Source organism: Nicotiana sylvestris, chromosome 9, assembly GCF_000393655.2.
Source record: "Nicotiana sylvestris chromosome 9, ASM39365v2, whole genome shotgun sequence".
Classification (NCBI taxonomy): Eukaryota; Viridiplantae; Streptophyta; class Magnoliopsida; order Solanales; family Solanaceae; genus Nicotiana; species Nicotiana sylvestris.
In genome coordinates, this window is record NC_091065.1 from 67,795,086 (window position 1) to 67,812,540 (window position 17,455).

A 17,455-nucleotide genomic window follows, 5' to 3' on the forward strand; every position below is an offset into this window, starting at 1 on the left:
TCAGCTCAGCGAAAGGTGTTGATGCACTCTACGCTCCGGAGTTGCCTATTTGGTCAATATGATTTGGACATGTATTGACTGGTATGACGGGGCCCTATCCCGGCCTTTATGATGTTTATGTACTCTTAGAGGCTTGTAGACAGATGTCGGGTATATGGATACTTGTATGACCTTGTCGACTTATGTTTTGAGTTTACAAATGATCATGTCGGCCTTATTGGCTCGTATGTGACATGTATAAATTTCTATATCATGTTGGGTCATCCTATGTCTAGTATTCCCTTATGTTTTATCCTAATTATCTCATGACGGCCCTTTTAGACCATTTACCAATGATAGTACGATAAGAAAGATATGTTGCATTGGTATTCGGTTGAGTAAGGTACCGGGTGCCCATCGTGGCCCCTTCGGTTTGGGTCGTGATGTTTCAAACCTTCAAATTTCCAACTTTTGCTAATTAGTGTCGAATCCTTATAGAAATATACAATTGCAAATCCGGGAATACACCTGAGTCAAAAATTACCATCGGGACCTAACGGAACTATCAAAACTCCGTTCCGGGGTCAAATTCACCAAAGTCAAACTTGGTGAACTCTTCCAACTTAAAGCTTCAATCATGAAACGCATTCTTCCAAATCGATTTCGAATAACCTGAAAACCAAAACCGACGATTCACACAAGTCATAATACATCATACAGAGCTACTCATGCCCTCAAACTATCGAATGAAGTGCAAATGCTCAAAACGACCGGTCGAGTCATTACATTCTCCCGCACTTAAATATACGTTCGTCCTCGAACGTGCCAAGAGTTGTTCCAAAGCCATCAAACTGCCGTGTAACCTTACCATGCACATACCTGAGGGTAATCCCACATCACCCTATTCCACATAGGCCCGACAACACAACACAACTGAAGATCATTACTTCAATCTTTGCTTGTAAACTACAGAGTCTAATTTCCAACATCCGGAATTCCTACAAGACCCGAACCCTGCATCTACACACTGTATAAGTTTGAACAAGATGTATCAATCCATTACCATAACCCAAGATGTAATCACATGACATACCACACGACTCGCATACTTGTAGCAAAATATTCGATCATAATAGCTGCTCAAAACAACGCAATACTGGTAATAAACCTCATATCAAACAAAATCTCGTTCTAAAACCTTTGTACACTACCGATGATGAAAGAAACACGCATAAAAGCATAACCACTCATTAGATCAACAAGTCATGGAGCTCAAAACAACTTATTAGCCAATTTCTAAGTCGATCAACGACATTATCATTTCAAATATACCGCAATCAAATCTAATAGCACCCATTCTAGGTCTGATGACCTCATCCTTTCGAATACAAGCTACTCTATTGGCATGCCACACCAATACTATCTAGAGCCACAAATCGTGCAATCCGTGTACCAATACGCAACAATTCAAATGTACTCAATTATGGAAAATGTCTCAAATGAGTTAAAAGACCCCCAAGCTCAACAAGTAGCACCTCAACCGCAAATGCCATGAGTCCATCATACATAGTAGAACCAAGACACATGAATCTAACACAAAGGATCATATCCCGATATAACCCAATTGCAATGCGTGTCCCCATCCAAACACTGGTCCATATGAAATACCTCAAGCCACTATGCCTAAAATCAACATCCACACACAATTTGACATCAAGTACCTAAGGTGCATGACCATAACCACGGAGGAACCAATAACACAATACCACAGTCCGGAAAGAACATAACCAAATGTGCAATCAATCATTCAACACCCTAATACCTATCTCGCTCAAATTCCGCTATAAGGCCCAAATAGTACCGCACCATGTGTGCATATAACCAACAGATTACAACCCCTTGTAGCATAGAATCGTAACTCACAGAATATATCGGAACACGAATAAGCTCAACTCTAACTGAATGGCACATCCCTCAATAACAATAGTACGAAGTCAACCAATCCGACCTGGTATAGAATACACATCCTCACTGGGCCTACCAATGGACCCCAAATCAATTCTTGTCACCCACAAATAGATACATAACCCTCCGAAGGTCCACAGTGACTGAATCATAACACATACTATCATCTAGCTAGCTTTGGCCTTGTCTTCACAATCCACAACCACAAAACAATCTGTTTCTGAGAACTCACAGCCTCTAAATCCATGGACACATGAATCACCATACCTGGTCCCAACTTCACCGCCCGAATGTCTAGCACATCTCTCACACACGATCATCCCACGAGGAATACTTCTATTATTCTTCCGTGCCACATCGCAAAAATCTGAATATCAGTAGTCGATCAACCAGATGAGTATTGCAATACTAATGAAGCATCTATAATTCAGAACCCAATGCGCATTCTGAAATGTACACCCTTCTTAGGAATTCCTAATTAGTGTTGACATCCGAAATCATTTGTGCTGCATAAACTCATGACCTTCCTTTTGAAACTGAATCGTACGCTTGCATATGGAAATCTCAATCCCACACAACACACCGCATCTATCATGCCATCATATGACAAGTATGAGAATCTCATAATCAACTCTCAATCACAAGCAAACTATATACTCAATCAACCAGGAACCATCTATTTGGTCCCATCCAGTAGAAAATCATAACACGTAACATGCTTCTCAGGCCAGTAGGAAATATCTATCTTAACTCGTGGTAGTAACCATCAAGAACTCTTCGAAACCTATTTGCACATAACCAAGCCATCAGAACTGAATATCTCTAACTCAACAAAGTCGCGCAGGTTGCCAAACTCAAGATTATTGCCACAAAACACTTGTAGAGACTCACCACATCATAAGTACCCAAAGAATCGATCATGTCCATTACCATGCTGATCCAACCTACTACCAACCTGTCCTATTTCTCTGAATTCCTTCCGAATTACCCTCAAGTTGACACTTCTCCTTTCCAGAACACCATGATCCTTATCCAAAGCTCACCACAAGAGATCATAGCATAAAACCACACGCTTTAAAGCCCATAAGCTGATGTATTACCTTTTAAGCACCCCAAAAATACCACAACTGTGATACCCATTTTGAAGAGACCTTCTGTAAATCTAAAGTCGTTTCCTTCACCTTCCTGATACTGAAATGTAGAATCCTTAATGATATATAAATACCACGAGTCACAACACCATCCAATGTAAATCTCAGATTCTAGCCACATACCAATTCACAAAATTCTCAATTGCTACGTTTAAATCTTGAATCTATTAGAACCTTCTCGAGAGTCATCCACTCTGCTTAAATCTCAATTGCACCAACCAAACGGGCCGAACGACCTGTGCCTTATTAGCATGACAACACCCAAAGAAGTAATCCACACCTTTAAGCAACTGAGCAATTTCCTACTCCACTCGCACTGCATCCTTAGTGAGTAATAACTCACTCATCCCATGATTCCTATATACCCATAAAGTGTAACATAAACCGTATCCAGATATTCCTTTGCTCGAGTCATCCTCGATCTCAACCTTCGCAAGTCACATCTGATTCACAAGTATGCCTCAAACTGAAACCAGTATAACACATAACCATGCAATCAAATCGGTGATACCAGACTCCCCCACTTGTCTCAAATCCATAGATCAAAATACTCGATAACTCATAATACCCATACTCTATTACTACCATAATACTGCAAATCCTTCATAAGTTCACAGAACACAAACCATATAGTACCTCAAATTATCTACTATGCTCACATACATCCACGTGACAATCAGGTCAACTATTACAACTGATTCAAACTCAAATAACACAAATATAACACGCTGTTAGAAAAGAAAGCCTCCACACAACATCATAAGGAGCACATATTCGTGGATTACCCCGCAGGTGATAGCCCACCTGCTTAGCTTCAAACTGACATCTCTCTATAACCTTTCAAAGCCAAAACTACTATGCTACCACTTAACCTTCCTGAGTCTGAAGTCACAACAAGACATGAAAATCAACTTCGTTCTACAATTAAACAACATGAAAAATCTTTCAACACACCCATAACTCGAGACTATACATCACATCAAGATAAAAATCAAGCACCAAATAGTCAAGCAAACTCTTCTCGTAACATTAAAACCATCTAAACACTCCCGCAGTCACTTCTACTCATCGTATAGCCATCCAACCACTCACCGAGCCATAAATTCCACCCATAGGGACACTACCAGACTTGTAAGTCCAAAAGTACGTGCTCGCAATATCAAAATCCCAGTGCCCAAGCTATAGTCAAAAATTGGCCTAAAGTCCTCCAGACTGGCACATCATCAACACACTAAAATTACATCTCACACCTCATCCATGGAATCACAAGCCGTCGATGCACGGGTAATATCGAGCGCTCACATACATACACGAATGTGTGGAAGAGATTCAAAGAGTTATGCTTCAGGCTGAATCAATGCCACATGATAGGGAAAGAAAGATGGGAAGTTTATTCTAAATGCTCTGTAGCCTCTCGAAGATAAGTATGGACGTCATCATACCAATCCACAAGACTCTACTAGACACTTGCTCATGGCTCATAGAACCTATGAATCTATAGCTCTAATACCAACTTGTCATGACCTAAAATCCAAACCGTCGTGATGGCACCTAACCCAACCCGCTGGGTAAGCCAATTAATTTTAAAACATAATATAATAATACTCACGTGAGTCAAAGATAAGATAACTGAATTTTATACAACTCTCCAAGGACTAGTAGTACAAATCATGAGGTCTAAGATTTAGATTTCTTTACAAAAACTGAATTGAAATATTTACAACATCTATTTGAAATGTAAATGAACAGAATTCGAATCTAAGGCTATCAAGGACTAGTGATAGCCATAATTGGAACGCGGGTACATCTTCCGATCCAGCTCCCTCCGTACGTAGCAACATCAACATCCAACATCTACACACAAGGTGCAGAAGTGTAGTATGAGTACAACCGACCACATGGACTCAATAAGTAACAAACCTAACCTTAGGTTGAAAGTAGTGATGAGCTGGTACAAGGGCCAGAGTCCAACTCCAATAACCAGCAACAGTTCATAACAATATAATAAAGATTGTACAAGAACTAACTCATCTAGTTCACAGTTATGAAAATAGGCATGTTTTTCAAGTATACAGTAGATTCCAAATCTTTCACCGAAAACCTAAAAAATCTATGAGTAAGTTTGAAAACCGTGATTTTTTCCAAAAAGCCTTTCAACAATAAAAAAGATGTTTCATTTTCAGATAGCATAAGGGAAATACATTTCTATGCCTACATGTCAATATACAAGTAAAATCATGAATGTCACCAAAAATCTTGTAGCAGAAAGAAATGTATCTCTATGCATGTATTTCAAGTACACATGTCAAATGCAATGCATCTCAGTGATGAACTCATGTACTAACACTCTCAGAGTACTCAATCTCATTATCTCACACTTTCCACTCATCACGCTCAATCACTCGACACACTCAATCACTCAGTACTGAACAGGACAGATCCAACCCAAATATAACAATGCTAGCAATGCGTCCACTGTGAATGTTCAAATTCCGGAGGGGCCGATCCAACCAAAGCGCTATAATAAGCCAAATCCTAGCATGAATCAGTACGGACAACTCACGTGCTATAGTATCAACATCTGGATCTGCACGGACAACTCACGTGCTGCGGGGACAACTCACGTGCTATAGTATTAATAACTTCACAGTCAGGCCCTTAGCTCACTCAGTCATCAATCTCTTTAGTCTCTCGGGCTCATAACACTCATGCTAAGAAGCCCAAATCAATAATATGAGATATGACAATATACAATAACTTAGACTAAGATATGATATATAATGATGAATACGACTAAGTACATAACTGCAATTAAATAAATAACTCAACAGCAAGGAACGAGCACTGTGGGTCCCAATAATGCCAACATATAGCTTAAACATGATTTCTAGCATAAATTATAGCTCAAGTGCTCTAACACATAGAGTACAGTAAAAAAGTTCAGAAAAGTTAGCTACACAATTTCATGGAATCGACTAAATCACAATTTCTATGGTGCACGCCCACACGCCCGTCACCTAGCATGTGCATCACCTCAATATCATTCACATAACACATAATTTAGGGTTTTATACCCTCAGCACCATGTTTAGAAGTGCTACTTATCTCGAACAAGCCAAATTCAATACCGAGCAAGCCAAACGATGCTCCAGAAATGCCATCTCGCGCATATTGACCTCTGAAAGACTCAAAACTATCCAAAAGCAACTCAAGAACATCAAATAATGCCTAAGAAAAAAATTCTAAATGATAAAGGTCAAATCTTTAATCAAAAGTCCAAAATCGACCAAAAAGTCAAACCCGGGCCTGCACCTCGGAACCCGATGAAACTTGCAAAATTTGATAACTCATTCACTTACGAGTCCAACCATACTAGTTTCACTCAAATCTGACTCTAAATCAATGTTCAAAACTCAAAAATTCACTTTATGAAATTTTAGACAAAAACCCTCAATTTCCTCTTTGAATTGGTCAACCAATTGCCAAAAAATGAAGACAGATTCGCGAAATATAATCAAAACCAAGTGTAGAATACTTACTCCAATCCACATGATGAAGATTAATTCAAAACTCACCTTAATCTGAGTCCCAAATCTCAGAATATGATAAAAGAGCCAAAGACCCCGATTTTATAGCTTCTGCCCAGCAAATTCCGCATATGCATTCACATTAATCTATGACCTCCGCTTCTACGGAACAATTTTGCTTCTATGAAGCCTCTCTAAAGACCAGCCTTCCTCACCTGTGTGACTAACCCTGCTTCTGCGCACACGCAGGTGCGGTGTACAATCCCGCTTCTGCGCTCAGTCCGCGCCCATAGACATCGCTTCTGCGCGATCGCAGACGCGCCTCAAGCTCTGCATCTGCAATCTTCCTCACCGAGCTCTCACCTTGCTTCTGCGACACCTTTTGTTGTTTCTACGACCATCGCACCTGCACAAACCAGCCGCATGTGCGATCACACAGATCCTTCCACCAACAGCTTAGCCAAAAATGATCCGAACGATTTGAACCTCGTCCAAAACTCTTCCGAACCACTCAGGACCCCGCCCAATTATACCAACTAGTCCTATAACATAATGCGGACCTACTCTAGGCCTCAAATCACGCATAACAATATCGAAACAACGAATCTCACCTCAATTCGAACTTAAATGATTCTTGAATTTTCAACTTCCAAAACTCGCGTCGAAACATATCAAATCAACCCGGAATAAACTCAAATTTTGCACACAAATCCCAAATAACATAACTAAGCTATTCCAATTCCTGGAACCACAATCCGAATCTGATATCCTCAAAATCAATTTCCGGTCAAACTCATGAACTTTCCAAACCTTCAAATTTCTAACTTTCGCCAATTAGTGTTGAATCCTTCTAGAAATATCCAATTGCAAATTCGGGCATTCGCCTGAGTCTAAAATCACCATCCGGACCTAAAGGAACCATTAAAACTTCGTTCCGGGGTCAAATTCACAAAAGTCAAATTTGGTCAACTCTTCCAACTTAAAGCTTTAATCATGAAATTCATTCTTCCAAATCGATTCCGAATAACCTAAAAACCAAAACCGACGATTCACACAAGTCATAATACATCATACGGAGTTACTCATGCCCTCAAACTACCAAGTGAAGTGTAAATGCTCAAAGTGACCGGCCGAGTCGTTTCAACTAGTAGGCAATTTGTCACGACCCAAATTCTCCCTTCGTGAATTGTCATGACGGTACCTAGTCTCTATAACTAGGTAAGCCTAACACTTTGCGGAATGAAATGAAGAACATGAAAATCAACAACTAACACTAGCAGATATTTTTAAATAAGCAAAAGAGATGCCGCTAGGCATATACAATAATTAACTCACGAAATATACATAACACTCCCAAGACCCGGAACACCGTAAGTCACAAGCTTCTACGAATTTCTAACTGTTCTATATATCATCGTCTATAGAAATAAGGAAAGAATTAACATAAGGGGATAGAGGGAGACTCTGAGGTCTGCGGACGCAGGCAGATATACCTTGAAGTCTCCTAACAACAGCAATAATGCAACTAAACTCGAGGATGGTAGGAGGTACCTGGATCTGCACACGATAAACATGTATAGGAGAGGCGTGAGTACACCAGAATGGTACCCAGTAAGTGCCAAGCCTAACCTTAGTCGAGTAGTGACGAGGTCAGTTAAGGCCCTATTGGTATATATATAATAAAAACAAGGCAGAATAAATTAGCGCAGCAAAATAAAGAGCGAAATTTAACAAGAATGAAATCATAGAAAACTAGCAGCTCAGTACACAGAGATAATAACAGAGGATCTCCCGAGATACCGTCTCGTAGTCCTAAAGTATATGCAGCTCAAACAACTGAAATAACAATTACGCAAGAAAGCCTACAGCTTAGACTAAGTTCAAATCAAGGAAAAGCAGGATATTCACTAAACATGTTGCACAAAGTTCAGATAAACAATTAAGGCAAGTAGACATGCTAGTCTAAGCTAATAGGATACAACACATGCTGATATAACTCAAATAAGAAGGAAACATGTTATTACTTAGCGGAAATTGGGTTTTACAATAATTAGCCAAAACTAGGTAAGAATCACTTAACCCAAACACCCACGTGAATATCTCTCCAAAAATCGCCAAATTCCGAGCTCTCAAGTCCAAATGGTCAAAAAACATAAACCCTCGATTTTGAACTTTTTAAATCTGCCCAGGTGTTCCCTTATTCGCGAACGCAGCCACTCTTTCGCATTCGCATATAAAGAAAATTTCATTGACCAAATTTCCTCCTTCGCGAACACGGGGGACCACTCGCGAAGGAAGTGAAAGTGATACCCTCTACACGAACATGTAGACAAATGGATGGGGTCCCTAGCGGCCTAACTTCCTCTACACGAACACGTTCCACTATTTGCGTTCTCGATACTTCCATTGACCATACCTTCGCGAACGCGAAGAACAAACTTGGGCTGGCCTCCCAGATGTCCTACGCGATCAGGAGACCTCTCTTGCGAGCGCGATGAAGAAACGTCTGCAACAAAAACACCAAAATCTACTATCTTTTCTTAAATTCAAAAGGTCCGTTAACCATCCGAAATCAACCCGAGACCCTCGGGACCTCAACCAAACATACCAACAAGTCCTAAAACACCATACGAACTTAGTCGAGCCCTTAAACCATATCAAACAAGGCTAAAATCATGAATCATCCTCCAATTCAAACTTAAAGAACTTAAAACATCAAATTTCCACAACTGATTCTGAAAACTATCAAACTACGTCCGATTGACCCCAAATTTTGCACACAAGTCATATTCAACATTATGGACCTACTCCAACTTCCGGAATCATAATCCGTCCCCGATATCGAAAATTCCACTATCAGTCAAAATCTTCAAAAATTCGACTTTCCCCTTTTCAAGCCTAAATCAGCTACAGACCTCCAAAACTCAATCCGGACACGCCCCTAAGCCCAAAATCACCCAACGAAGCTAATGGAATCGACAGAACTCCATTCCGAAGTCATCTTCACACAATTCTGACTACGGTCCAAATCCTAAGACTTAAGCCTCCATTTAGGGACTAAATGTCCCAAAACACTCCAAAAGCCAAAATAAAACCTTCTAGTAAGTCACAATAGTAGAAATAGATATGGGTAGCAGTAAATAGGGGGATCAGGGCTATAACTCTCAAAACGACCGGCCAGGTTGTTACGTCCTCCCCCTCTTAAAATAATAGTTCGTCCTCGAACTCGCATAGAGACATACCTGAAGTGGTGAAAAGATGAGGATAACAGCTGCACATATCCTGCTCGGTCTCCCAAGTCGCCTCCTCGACCGGCTAACCCCTCCACTGAACCTTTACTGAAGCAATGTTCTTTGACCTCAGCTTTCGAACCTGCTGTCAAAAATAGCCACTGGCTCCACAATATAAGATAGATCCTTGTCCAACTGGACTGAGCTGAAATCCAACACATGGGACGGCTCACCGTGATACTTCCGGAGCATCAAAATATGAAATACCGAATGAACTCCTGCTAGGCTGGGAGGTAAGGAAAGCTCATAAGCAATCTCCCCAACTCGCTGCAACACTTCAAAGGGACCAATAGACCTTGGGCTCAACTTACCCTTCTTTTCGAACCTCATAACGCCCTTCATAGGCAAAACCCGAAGCAAGACCCGATCTCCAACCATGAATGCAACATCGCTAACCTTTCGGTCCACATAACTCTTCTGCCTGTACTGGGCTATGCGAAGTCTATCCTAAATTATCTTAACCTTCTCCAAAGCATCCTGAACCAAGTCTATACCCAATAATCTAGCATCGCCCAGCTCGAACCAACCCACCGAAGACCGACACCGCCTACTATACAGAGACTCATACGGTGCCATCTGGATGCTGGACTAATAACTGTTATTGTAGGCAAACTCTGCAAGTGGCAAGAATTGATCCTAAGAACCTCTAAACTCCATCACACACGTATGGAACATATCCTCTAGAATCTGAATAGTGCGCTCGGATTGTCCGTCGGTCTGAGAGTGAAATGTTGTGCTCAACTCCACCCGAGTACCTAACTTTTGATGTACAGTCCTCCAGAAACGGGATGTAAACTGCGTATCCCGATCAGAGATTATAGATACCAGCACGCCATGAAGCCTGACAATCTCGCGGATATAAACTCAAGCCAGTTGCCCGGAAATACTAGGTAGTCATCACAGGAATGAAATTAGATGACTTGGTCAGTCTATCCACAATCACCCAAACTGCATCAAACTTCCGCTGATTCCATGGGAGTCCAACAACAAAATCCATAGAGATCCGCTCCTATTTCCACTCCGTAATCTCTAGCTTCTGAAGCAATCCACCCGGGCGCTGATGCTCATACTTTACATGCTGGCAATTTAGACACTGGGCTACATATTCCGCTATATCCTTCTTCATTCTGCGCCACCAATAATGCTGTCTTAAGTCCTGATACATCCTCGTGGCACCTGGATGAATGGAGTACCGTAAGTTGTGAGCCTCTGAAGAATCAACTCGCGCAATCGTCCACATTGGGCACACATAGTCTGCCCTTCATCCTCAATGAACCATCATCTCCAATAGTGACCTTCTTAGCATCACCGTGCTGAACATGTCCTTAAGGACAAGGAGATGGGAGGTCATACTGACACTCCTTGATAAGATCATAAAAAGAAGACTGAGAGACCACACAATCCAAAACTCGACTCGGCTAAGAAATATCCAATCTAACAAGCTGGTTGGCTAAGGCCTGAACATCCAGTGCTAAAGGCCTCTCTGTTGCTAGTAAATATGCTAAGCTCCCCAAACTCTCTCGTGAACGCGATGAAGAAACGTCTGTAACAAAAACACCAGAAATATGCTATCTTTTCTTAAGTTCAAAAGGTCCGTTAACTATCCGAAATCAACCCGAGGCCCCCGGGACCTCAACCAAATATACCAGCAAGTCCTAAAACACAATACGAACTTAGTCGAACCCTCAAACCACATCAAATAACGCTAAAATCATGAATCATCCTCCAATTAAAACTTAAAGAACTTGAAATTTCAAATTTCCACAACTGATACCGAAACCTATCAAACCACGTCCGGTTGACCTTAAATTTTGCACACAAGTCATATTCAATGTTACAGACCTACTCCAACTTCCAAAATCAGAATTTGACCCCGATATCAAAAATTCCACTGTTGATCAAAATCTCCAAAAATTCGACTTTCGCGATTTCAAGCCTAAATCAGCTACAGACATCCAAAACTCAATCCGGACACGCCCTTATGCCCAAAATTACCCAACGGAGCTAATGGAATCGACGAAACTCCGTTCCGGAGTCGTCTACACACAGTTCCGACTATGGTCCAAATCCTAGACTTAAGCCTTCGTTTAGGGACTAAGTGTCTTAAAACACTCCAGAAACTAAAACGAAACCTCCCGACAAATCACAATAGCAGAAATAGATACGGGGGAAGCAGTAAATAGGGGATCGAGGCTATAACTCTCAAAACGACCGGCCGGATCGTTATACAATTTTATTCTACCTGTCCAAGCTTTGACGAACATACTATTATAATACATGTGTTGGGAAAAAACTTACCCGCACCAGGTGTTTACACCCAACTAATAAACAAATGACATTTGTCACTTTGTTTATCTATAATTATTAATACTTAACTATAGTTAACTACTTATGTGTTTTGCACATAATCTTAATCAATAATAATATAATAAATACTTATTATCTTGCTACAATATATATTCTCCGTTGTGTTCCAGAACGCCAACATCAAGTAGATTGATTTTATTTTATATTATTTTACCTCTTTTTTTTTTTTTTTTTTTACTTTATAAAGAAAAAATTCTTGAATTAAATAAATAAATTATCTAATAAATTTTAAAAGTTGGCAAACTCATACAACTAAACATCACATAGTTGCACTTGATTTCATACTTAAATTGTTCCTAGTCATGAAAATTAAGAACATATATTTTTTTTAAAAAACTTAATCTGTAGAAAAAATTAAACTTATGTGCTAACAACTTTTTCTTAAAAACCATAATTCTTTCAACATACAAATATACTTGTAGAAGTATTAAATTAACCAACATGCTATATTCCGATTTCTTAACTCCCAACCAGTCGTAGTTTAGGAGAATAACGCAAAAATTCGGACTGAGTCAGAACCTAGAAGAAGAACGAAATGAAATAATAAAAATGGACTGTGACTTTAACGCTTGATTTTCTAACATTAAGTTATTATGACTTATTTTCCTGTTTATTTTTTTATTTATTAAAAAGCAGGACTTCTAATAGCCCTAATTTGTCTTCTATGGTTAACTTAACTAAACTGGGTATAAAAATACCCGGTGTGGGTAAGTTTTTACCCATGTGTTGGTGGGAGGTATCATAGCATATCACCCACTAAATTAGTTAGTAAAAATAGTACTGGCTAGCCAGTTTTCGGACTGGTCATTCAAAAATAGCCACTATTTTGCTGCAACATGGAGAGTTCCAGGATAATATACTGGAGATCGATGCACCTGTGTATGAACTTTCAGCATATTATGTTGGAACTCCAACACGCGGAAAGTTCCAGTATAATATACTGGAGATCCAGTATATTATACTGGACGTGTGATTTTTAACCCTCCCAGGAATTTTTATATTTTAGCATGTAAATACTTAGTTTAGGTCTAATATAGTTATTTAAACTAATTTTGACTCGTTTACTTTATTTTATCACAAACAATTAAAATTACAAAAAAATAGTTTCATTAATGTTTTGTAATCATTTTTAATCTTGAAAAAGTACCAAAAAAAAAGTTTCATTTTAGGTTTATCTTTAATAGTTTATTTTAATTAATTAGGAGTAGTCTTACATTTTTATAAATGCTTTATACTATTTTAAATAAGGAAAACTTAGGCCCTTAGTTAATGAAATCTAGATTTTTGAGAAGGCCAATTTGAACTAATTCAAGAGAGTTTTGGCCCATATTTAATCACAATTTTGTCTTAGAGAAGCCCAAGTCTGTCAAGGCCCAAATTTAACCCTAACCCATCAACACCCTATAGCTACACAATAAAAGAACCTAAGAAAATGAACCTAACGAAAAAAAAGACTACAGAGAAGGTGTCGTTTATGATCTTGAAAATCACACACACCTTCATCTTCTTCAAGCATAATACAAGAACAAGGCAAAAAACATAATCAACCGTTTCGATCCAGAGGTGACAGAAAACAAACTTAGATCCCTAGACTTTAAAAAACCAATCCGTCGTTTTGAACAAAAAGACGATCCCCATCAGATTTTCCCGTTCGTTTCTCGAGAGATTTTCATTTCCCTAAATCTGGCTGTTCGCTGGTCGTTTTTTATGTTTGAATGAGTAGCAGTTACCGATTTTGCTGCTATTTGTATTTGACTGTCTTTGGTTGTTAGTAGTAGTAATTTCTGTGTACTAGAAATAATGGTTCATCGTCTGAATTCAAATTAGAAATAGGTTTGAAAATTGAAAAGGCGTCTTATTCGGCTTATGTAATACTCATGAGCAGTTTCTCGTTATATTGGTTGAATGTTGTGGAATTATCGTGGTATTAGCAGTGGGTAATCAGTGAATTTGTGAGATTTTTTGTAATTTTTGGGTGTTTAGTGAGTTTTTATTGTGTTTGAATGGAGAATAGTCATAGAGGATTTCTTTTCCTCCTAACAAAGTTCAATCGGAGGTGGCTATTTTCGCTGCTGCAGCTACGACGGTGCAACCGCTATGCCGGAGCAAACAAAGCATTAATGTTGCCTCATAATTAATGTTCTGATCCATTTTGAGGTTTGGTTCCTCATTTTCTCATATTCTGTTTGGCTTAACAGTGTACTTCTGTCAATTTGTTACTCTCTATTTTATGAACTGTTTGGATTAATGCTTTTATCGTTTTTATTTGAGGATATGTTAGTATTTGCTATTCTATTTTCATGTATGTTGTTAGCTCATATTGAGTTTTTGTTAGTTTAATGGATAGGAAGTCTTTAAATTCCCTGTTATACTCTTTAATAAATGTTAAAGGCTCCATTATCAATATTTTGGTGTCAATTGGTGTTAGGGTATAAAATATTAGTTTAGCCATATATATAATAGACATTAATTGTGTTTGCCTCGTAAGTCTCGTAGATTATTTTGTAGAATTTAGAGTTAATGTTAAGTTAATATATTTGAGCTTCAGGGTTTTCATATTTCTCTTTAATCGTCATTAGTCAGAGTTAAAGTTTACTCAAATCACTTTGATTCATTATTATATTTCGTGTTAGACTCATTAAGGCTTAAGAGCATGCTTAGGTCAGAAGTATTCATAAACATTTGCAGCTTTGCTTTTGGCGTGTAAATAATCATCGAGACGTAGTTGTGATTTGTGATTGCTAAAATTCGGGTATACATTTTATGTGACCCGGCTCCAATTTCCAACAATGTTAAATTAAACGTGTCGTGAACCGCAGGTGCATTTCATGTAGCGTGGCTTACGATGTGTTTTAAATAACCTTGAATTTTCCTAAAAATATTAAAAGTAGTTAGAAAGTTAAAAAGTGCACATAGGTTTAAAACGTGTAATTACATAGGATAATTGGGCCAATATTAATAGTTAAGCGACCGTGCTAAAATTACGGAACTCGAAAATGCCTAACACCTTCTCCCGGGTTAACAGAATTCCTTACCCGGATTTCTGTGTTCGCAGACCATAATTAGAGTCAAACTTTCCTCGATTCGGGATTTTAAACCGGTGAATTGGGACAACAATAAACTAACCCAAGTGGCAACTCTGATTTTAATATAAATAATCCCGTTTTGATTGTCACTTAAATTGGAAAAAACTCCCTTATATCCCCTTCCGGGGTAGTAAAAAGGAGGTGTGATAGCTCTGGCGACTCTGCTGGGGATAAGAACCCAGAACCTCTGGTTCAAGGTTCAGAATTCGAGCTTAGAATAACTGTTATAGTTGGTTTTTATTTATTATCTAATTTTTATATGTTTGAGCCTAATGTGCTAATTGCCGCTTTTTACCGCTTTGATATTGTTTGGACTGTATATAAATTGTTACGAAACCCTCCTCTCTCTGAGTCTTCTAAATCATCTGGAAAATGTGCACTTCGTGTGACTTCTCTTCTGTTAAAGTCATATTCCAATTTTAGAACGAGGTTCGAACAAGTTGCAAAGCCGGTGAAGCTTCTGCATTCCCGGTACGCTTGCCCCCTCGGCTCGAGCTGTCCGCTCGAGTAAGCTAGGTCTAGAACAAATACACCCAAGTTTTAAACCTAGAATAACTCAGCCTCATACCGAATTCCTAGAAGGAACATTTGTTTGCATCATGTGCATTTGACTTTGGGGACTCAACACAGGGGTTGGGTCCCTCTAGGACAGGTGTACCCAAAAAAAATAAAAAATCATCCTGATGCAGTCTATGTACTACATGTTGCAATCTTCAAGGATAAAAGGGGTCATTTGGCGGACCAATGAGGGTTGAGGATAAATGAAAAAAGAGAGGGTGAAGTGTAAAAAATAAAGCAAATAGGGCCCAGTTACAATTTTCTTTCACGCTTTTTCAAGAAAAGAGCAAAAATTGAAAATGAAAAAAAATCCAAAAAGATTTTGCACTTTCCCATCATTTTTTTTCAAAAAAAAAATCAAAAAAAAAGAGGAAAAAGAAAATCCAAAAAGATTTTACATGTTTCATCATTTTCAAGGAAAAGAAAAAGATATATTTTCTCTAAATTAGTTGTTTTTTTATTTCTCGCCCGTATCCAATTCGCCCGAACTACGCATACCTGATTCTCGTCTTTCGGGGCGGGATACGTAGGCAACCCACATAGGGTCTGGTCTTCCTAGTAAGTTTTAGGTTCTTGACTTCGCGGGGTCTTAGCCAAATCTTGCATTTTTAGCCACTTTTAGCCACTTTTAGCCACATAGGTTAATTTTAGAAAAATAGTCACAATCATGTCTTGCATGTGTCCAACATGAAGGGTTATTGTCTCACATAGTGTTCTAGGTCTTTAACTTTATTTGGTCTTAATTTTCTCATACAGGTGTGGATTTACTTACCGGAGTTTGGGCATGACTGACGCCCCGGGACCATCCAATCACGATCGCTCATTTAGAAGTTTGTTTAAGGAGATTTTTTTATCTTTATTTTTTTTATTTATTTAAGTCTGTTTTTCTTTCTATGTTGTCTTTTACCTTCTAATTTTGTACAATAATATCGAATCATTCGTTATCGTATTTCCTATTTTATATTTGAAAAAGTGTGTTATAACTCAAAATCCAAAAAAAAAAAAAGAGTTTTTGCGTTTTATATTTCCGTTAGAAGTTTTTCTTTAGAATACTAATTCTAAAAATTTAAAAAAAATAATCTTTTGAGGTGGTTTTCCTTTAGGAAATTAATATCTAGAACTAAAAAATAAAAAAAATTATTTTTATATTTCCTTAGTATATTAAGACTAAAATAAAAAAAACTCTGTAAAAGTTTTTTTCTAAGATATTGATTCCAAAAATCCAAAAAGATTTTATTTTGAGGTTCTTCTTTGGAAAATTAACGAAAAATGAAATAAAATTCATTTTATTTTCACTAGAACTTTAGGACATTGCACATAGAAAAAATAACGTACTTTATCTTTGGTTTATCTTCAGAATTTCTCCCTTTGGTAATCAAAAACTAAAATCCAAAAATATTTTTTATATTTTTCATTTCTTGTTTCAAAATCTTTTTTCAGGATATCAAACAAAAATTCAAAATATTTTTCCTTGGTTTATTTTTTAGATTTCCTTCCTAAAAAAAAAAAGAAATAAAAAATATTTTTTTCCT

The 17,455-nt window shown here is 38.2% G+C and overlaps 1 long non-coding RNA gene across 1 annotated transcript; it reads left to right on the forward strand.

Annotated features, from left to right (window-relative positions):
- Window positions 1-13,713: 13,713 nt before the first annotated feature.
- On the forward strand, window positions 13,714-16,895 carry LOC104223427 (uncharacterized). Its single transcript, XR_710091.2, has 2 exons — window positions 13,714-14,436; window positions 16,680-16,895. It is a non-coding gene; the product is annotated as an uncharacterized lncRNA (long non-coding RNA).
- The last annotated feature ends 560 nt before the right edge of the window (window positions 16,896-17,455 follow it).